Below are 7,714 nucleotides of genomic sequence, written 5' to 3'. Positions count from 1 at the left end.
AAGGAATATTTTTTTCCCCACAGATGAAGAGAATTCAGTTAAAATGAAGCTAGAAATACAGATTTTAGAGCTCTCGAGACTCTCAAATTTTTAATATCTATTCTGAGGAACAAGGCTTTGGTCACAACCACTCTTTTGAGGATTTATTTACTGTCAAATAGTAATTGGATTTTGATATAGCAATTCATTTTGGTGGGGGTGGGGATGGGAAGGTGATTACAAAGTAACAAACAAAATGTAAGTGATGGTTCCTTTGGTTTTCTTTTTCTTTTCTTTTCCTGCTCCTGAATCTTTGCAGATACTAGAAATAAACCCCCTATTTCCCACAGTGGTCTTAGAAAACAAGGCATACACTTCAGCTACTTCTGTTGTGAATAATCCATTGAAGCCAAACAGTGTTATACTAGATTCATGAGTGTTCACACATAGGTCATATCCTTACATATCTCTTTGAATTTGTGGGACGCATATGGTGTACCACTTCTATAGAAGAAATATTTTCATTTTAGAATTCAACTTTTGTAACCTTTGGCAACATGTAGTATCAATGGCTCTTTGTTGTTAAAAAAAAAAAGTAAAACTGTAAGCTATTCCCAAGGATATGCAGGGCGTTGCTATAGCAACAGAATCTGCCTCCCAGCACCCAAGAGAAGCTATGAATAAAAGATGGTGTTCTAAGGACAACAGAATAGAAGAGGTTGTTTCGGTCCTTCTAATACCTGAAATTTGCTGTTATTTTGTTAAATGCAGAATAAAAATCTTGGGAAAAGGTCCAGTTCACTAAAGGATGAATTTCTATATTGTACTTCAGATGTCATGGGGAAAAATACATGCTTTCCAAATAGAGTCAGCTCATGGTAGGAAGACCAGGGAAAGGCCAAAATATTTGATTTATGTATTTTTTTTTACTCCAAATGAAATAACTCAAAGATGAATATGTTACTCAAACATAAAAAATAGGACTATTTTAAATTCTGACCCTAAATGGTCTTCTGGTTCCCTATTTAAACATAAGCACACTTTACATGAAAGATGGGACAAAACAAAATACTCTAATTTGAGCTTGCATTATCTATTCTGAACCCACTTATTTCGTGTACACCCACTTTAGTCATTGAGTTCTAGTTCTTAGTGGCTTCACTGTAGCTGGATATTTATCTACCAACCTAGCTATTCCAGGATGATAGATAAAGATTTCATATGACCCAGAAATGAATGAATGTTGAATCTCTCTCTCTCTCCACATACATGTGTATATGCATATCTCCCCACATTTACCTTTATATTATGTTTAGTTTTTAAGAAACATTTTTTTTTGTGTGTGAAGTTATTGGTGAACTGTTATTCAGAGAAGTAAAGAACTCACCTCTCTGTAAGTGCTTATATTTAATATATTAAGAGCTAAATGAAATTATTGTTGCCAGAGATATGACTATCAGAGCCATCTATAAGCCATGAAGAGAGGTCTCACCAAAAACAAACCATGCTGGGTTCGTGATCTTGGACTTTCAACCTCCAGAACTATGGCAAAATGAGTTTCTGTTGTTCAAGTCATTCAGTCTACGGCATTTTATTATGGCAACCCAAGCTAATACGGGGATTAAAACATTTGGTATGATTACTTCCTAAATTGTCTTTCAGAGTCAAAGTTTAGCCTCTGTTTGTAGGAGACAGGTGTGCACATAATTCTCTAAGTTTTTCTAGGACTTTTCTTTTGCTACTGTCACCTTGGCAACTTTACACAATTGGGGAACTAAAGGTTAAGAATGACTATGTGTATTTAAAAAACAGTACTTGCCTGCCAGCATGGCTCAGTACTTGGCTATGATACTTAGAAAATAGAACTTTTTGTTTTAGATGGAATAATTTTCCCACTGAATTTATGAGTAAATTCAATTGTGGAAGCTTAACAAAAAGGTAGCATTTAGTTTTTCAGCTCTATCTTAATTTAGGTGTAGGTAGACGACATTTGGGAAGGATGGACTAATAAACTATATATTGATGCTAATCTTATAAGAATAAATTCTGGATAACCACTGTCAAAATTTCAGAGATCTTCTTTTTTCTTGTTGAGGGTTTTCTTCTCCTTGGATCTGCCCATAATTCAAAGGCTTCAAAGATTTTAGTAAAGAATCTATTCAGTTGAGCTGGTTATATGACTTGGTTGTTTCTCCTACTCTTGAAACTGATCAAGACACTAAAATGTTACTAATGGCTGGCAAGAATACAGGTGGGAATATGGATGATTTTATTCTCTTTACTTTTCCACTTATTTTTGTGAATTTTATATAATAAGCACTTATTACTTTCATAAAGGAAATTAATAAAGTTAAAATATATTAGGTATTAGAAGAACTTGTAAAAATCCTGTATTTTTTTCATGAAGAATTTTAGGTGGTTTTACAATAAGACATTTGTACAATAAAGCTAGATAAGCTAAGAATCAGAAATGTAAAGGCATTGAAAGAAGGAATACTCTAACATGAGATTTAATATAGTTATTGTAACTGAACATTAAATTGAGCTCTTAGCTTTCTGTCAGTTAAAAAAAAGAAATAGCAGATTAGAAAATTCTCATGATCTGATCAAAAGAAAGTATATCAGCACTTTGTGAAAGAATATTTTTTCCTTGATAAACTCCCAAGAGGAACTTGTCATAGTATGTTCTTATTTGTGTAAAACATAAAATTTTTTTATATGCTTATAAATACAGAGAAAATATCTGGGAGATACCCAGGAAACTATTGATGATAATATAAAGTTGTTGACTTTTGCTGCTTAGCACACACTTTTTCTTTCTATTGATGACAACGTCCCTCTTTCTCAAGGGAATTGCTCCTCTTCTATTTCAGTCATGAGTTTCCGGGCACTGCCAACCATAGTACTTCTTTGACCTAAAGCAAGCCAATAAGAACATGTCCCTGGGATTTTTCTAAGGAAGAAAAAAAAATTCCTTTTCCTGGTAGATGACAGTGATGCAAGAATATGATCCCTCAGTCACCTGAAGCCCTGTTCACCACCTGAGAAAATGTAATAGAATAACCCTAAATGTGCACGAATTAGAGACAGGAAGTTCATATCCCAGGTCCGTTCCCTGGGGCTTTGGTCTTCCCTGGTTTCAGCAGTGGTTGTTTTGATTCCTTGCCCTACCCTGTGGTCTTCAAGTTCCTCTCTTCATTTAACTTCCTTCAAACTATAGGTCTGTCACTTGTAATGGAAGGAATCTTGAATACTTGAATACTTCTGGAGGTTAGAATTGTATCAGCAAGCAGAGAGAGATATGGGAGCTTTTATGTTGCTTGAAACTTTTTTTTTACAATTAGCATAGATTATCCTATCTAATAAAAGACAAAGATGCTAATTGATCGTACCTTCACTACGCCCATCAGGAATCAGAAGAGTATGCAAATTAACCACCAACAAAGATGGCGGCTAATTTGCATACTGCAGGCAGGGTGGGACAGCGTGAGCCGCCAGCCGGGCCCCCCGTGTGCGGCCCTGGGTGGCGGGGCTTGGTGGAGTGATTGGCCTGAGGAAGCCCTATTCTTGCAGGAATCTTCCTGCAATGGGCCTCTAGTATTTATAAATAAAATACTAATAAAAATAAAAACAAGAGCAATTTATCATGAAAAAAATGCATATAAGGGATACCCAACAATATAGAGGATAATGTTTCCAGAAAAGCAAATGCACTAAGGCTTTTTTTTATGTCTATTTTTTATATTGGGCTTTGCTAAAGTCTGAGAATAACACTGAAGTGGTACTCAGTGAAGGAACTAAGCTAATGTGGTACTCAACATTTATACTAGAATAGACTATAGAAAACCTAGAAGAGTAGCCAGAGAACAAATCTCAGGCTATCAGCCTATTGATCTAAGGACCTTTAACAATTCCAGGTGAAATTTTCTGACAGAAGTGTGTATATACTGTTAAAGGCACAGTGATATGCTTTCGATTGCACATGAGCAGATGGTAGGGGTGACATTTTATGAAAGAAGATATGTTCTTCTTATGTTCTTACTTGAATGAAAGGTCACCTCGCTTGCAAATGGAGATGAGTCACTGAGGTTCCTGAAGGTGGGGCCAAATATTCTTCAAGAGGCAACTTCAGTTCTGCTCAAGGCCTTGAAAGTATTTTACTGAGACCTGAGGGTAGCTTAAGATGGATACGGCACATCACCGGGGAAAGAGAGACTTGAACTCTACACTTTTCCAGTGACTCACTGACACCTATAACCTTAGCAAACCTCTCAATGCTGTGTTCCTTTTGAGCAGCTATAATTCCAGAGACCCAACTTTTTTTTTTTTTTTTGCACTAATCTGTGTGAAAGGACGTCAAAGTCAGTATGCCTGAAACTGAACTCATTATATATTCCTGAAAACATGCATTTCTTTATTCCCTCTCTGGTTTTAGGATACCTCTACTTATCCAGTCACCCAAGCCAGTAATCTGGGAGTCATTCTAGATTCCTCCTCTTTCTCAGTACCAATATGCAATTGCCCCTCTCTGAAATATTAATAGATTTTTGTCTTCTCCTCTTCATCTCCACAACCTCTGTTTTTGGTTCTGCTCTAACTATTTCTCATAGGATTAATTAATTAATTAAACAAATATTTATTGAGCATGTATCCTATGTCAAGCACTGTGCTAGGTTCTGAGGATTTGGTGGTGAATGAAACCAAAAGACCCTGCTCTCATGTAGTTTATAACCTAGGGAGCTACTGCAATGCATTCGCAACTAGCACCTCTGCCCCTAGAATAGAGGCTTAGACTGTGAGCTTGAGCTCTCTCTCAAATCCAAATCCAAAATGCAAATCTGATTTCAATTAATGAAATACAAGCTCCTTAGCCTGGAACACAAGTTTTTCATGGCCTGGCTCTGCCTTTGTCTTCAGACTCTTCTCCTCCCCCTCCCCCCCACTATAGTAGCATAAAGAGTGACCCATCCACTGTTGAATATTAGCGTAATTATTTATAACAGACCTCATAGTAGGGTTAGATCCTGATGTAATCTTTATTCATCAAAAAGCTATGGAGGAAACCAGATTTCCCCCCTTTCCATATAAAAAACTTTATATTCACTGCTTTGACTCAGAAAATAAAGGATTCAGTTCCTTGATTTGGAAGTTCCTTTGCTCTTTGTTAAGTACTCTCTTAAAAATAAAAGAGGGCTTGGGGACTCTTTCCCCCTCCCCACGTGGGAGTCTGTGCTTGTTTCTCAATAAATTTCCACCTTTGCTACAAAAAAAAAAAAGAGAAAAAAGAGGGCTTGTAGATAAATTATTAGGACTCACAAGAGATTCATCAGTTATTGGAAACAAGTGTAATATAGATAAAAATAGAAAATAAAAGAAGCAATGTTATTTGCAATAACAGCAAAAACTTCAAGTTACTGAGAATATATTTGACAAAAGATATGTAAAACCTTATAGGATTAATTATAAAACTTTACTGCAGGATAAAATAGACATGTAACAAGTTTATGGATCAGAAGACTCAATATTGATGTAATTTCTCCATTCTCCCCAAATGAATCCTTAAAATCAATTTATACTAACAAAAATTCCAACAAGCTTTTTTTATTTTTATTTTGTCTTTTAAGATGTTACTTTATTGTGAGCTACAACAACAGGAGCAGTTTTGGTTGTCACATCTAGTAAAGTGCAGAGATGACCGCAACATCTGCAGAACAAGCAAATCCCTAAAGACAGACATTTGAACATTTTTCTAAATTTAAATGTTTATGGCCCAATGTAAGACTTATCTCACCCTGGTCAGTGTCTCAGTGTTTAGAGCTTTGGCTCAGACCTGAAGGGTCAGGGGTTTGATTCTACTCAAGGGTGCATAACTGGGTTGCAGTTTTTATCCCTTGCAATGCATCTGTCTGGGCATTGCATCTCTTTCTCTTTCTCAGAGTCTCAGTCTCTGTCTTTCCTTCCCTCCTTTGCACTCCCTCTAAAAATCTATGGAAGAAAATATCCTTAGCCTGGCCAGTGTTGCTCAGTCGGTGTGTGTCAATCTAGGATCCATTGGTGGTCAGGGTAGATGCATTGGTTGTGGGCTTTATCGCCAGTAGGGTGCGTGCAGGGATCAGTTTACGGAAGGTTCACTCTCATCGCTGATGTTTCTCCCTCTCTCCCTACCCCTTCCTCTCTGAAATCAATAAAGATACATTTGAAAATATGATTTCTTTTAGGAAAATAATAAAACTAAAAATCTTGGGCTAACATGCAGACTTCCCCGACAGCAGATGAAAACTCCACAGATTGTGCTGTCTACCAGATGCTCAATGGCAGCAACAGTGACTGCTGCTTCCGGAAAATCAAAGGAGTCTTACAACAGGCAGGATCTCAGGACTGCTTCAGGCGCTTGCGTGGGGGTCCCAGACAGGCGCCCCGTGCTGAAGCCAGAGAGCGGTATATCTCAGCCACCAAGTGGGGATGGGACCCCACCATTGCCTGCCACCCTTCGGTCTCCAGGACATCCTTAGCATGAGAGTTGATGAAATCCACTGCCCGAGTTTTCAGTTGATCTGCTCCGTGGAGGTCAGCCAAGGTAAGCATTTCTGCAGCATTCTCCTCAGAGAGGTGTCTGCTGAGGGCTTCCTCACACATGACCTTCAAACGCTCCAGGGCATACTTGTCAGCAGCTGCCAGCAAACCATCAGCCATTTTGTCCAGGTTCGGAGCCTTCCCCGTGTAAATGAAGCACATCATTTCTTTAAAAACTCCAGGCTCCATGTCAATGATTTCAACCCGATTCTTTTTGCTCTCCTCCATTGCGTGTGAAAACATGGCCCTAAACACTGGGGAACGAGCTGCTAAGATAGCTTTGTGAGCCTGGAATTCCTGGCCAGCAACACAAAAACAACAGTCTGTGAACCAGGAATTTTCCCAAAGTCCTCCTAGCTCATCGGCCAGCTTGTACTCAGGAACCTTCACCATCTTCGTGGTACTCTGGCCAGAAATGGTGAAGGAATCTTGCGCCACACTCACCTCACAGAAGAGGGTCAGCTTGTCATCAGGGAGAAGACTATTGTCTTCATCCAAAAGAACATCTCTACGGATGAATTTCTTGAATCCCCAGTCTTTGCCTTGTACAAAGCTATATGCCCGGTGACTCTCCAAAGATTTGATTTCTTCTCCCTTGTCATTCAGGATGGAGAGTTTGAATTTTGCCAAAAATATACGCTTTGGAGAACTGACCAGAAACAGGTAAAGTGACAGGTAATCTTTGCTTTCTTCATCTAACCCTTTTGGGTATACTCTCAAACACCATTTCAGTTGATTAATGGCTTCTGATGAAAAGGTTGAACTTTGAATGACTTCACCCACTTCCCGCCAGCAAAAGCTAAAGTTACCGATGGTCCACACGTGGGAGAATTTCACTACCTTGATCTCAGTGTGGCACCAGCTCTCAGCTACAGGGCCACTCGACATTTCTGCTGGAGGTGGTGTACTTGGAACCCTTGACATTGCAAGTTTGAAGGTTAAACAAGATTTCCAAAGTCAGAGGACAAAGATTTCTGTTCTCTTTTCACCCACATTAAGTCAGTAGTGGGAAGATGAATGTTGGGGTCCAGCCCCAGCAGGTCCAGGGGTTCCCAACGGTGTGGATGGCGTCGGCGAAGAAGGAATGACACGAAGACAGCGTTCAGATGATCAGCACAGCCAGCTTCTCTAGCCAGGTTTGGTGTTTATTCTCTTGTTACAT

At 38.7% G+C, this 7,714-nt stretch overlaps 1 pseudogene; it reads right to left on the bottom strand.

The window, feature by feature from the left end:
- Positions 1–6,351: 6,351 nt before the first annotated feature.
- On the bottom strand, positions 6,352–7,476 carry LOC102424891 (annotated as a pseudogene).
- Positions 7,477–7,714: the final 238 nt, after the last annotated feature.

Source organism: Myotis lucifugus, unplaced genomic scaffold (genome assembly GCF_000147115.1).
Source record: "Myotis lucifugus unplaced genomic scaffold, Myoluc2.0 scaffold_22, whole genome shotgun sequence".
Taxonomy (NCBI): Eukaryota; Metazoa; Chordata; class Mammalia; order Chiroptera; family Vespertilionidae; genus Myotis; species Myotis lucifugus.
Note: the sequence above shows the minus strand (reverse complement) of the source record. Positions and strands in the feature narration are given on the sequence as shown.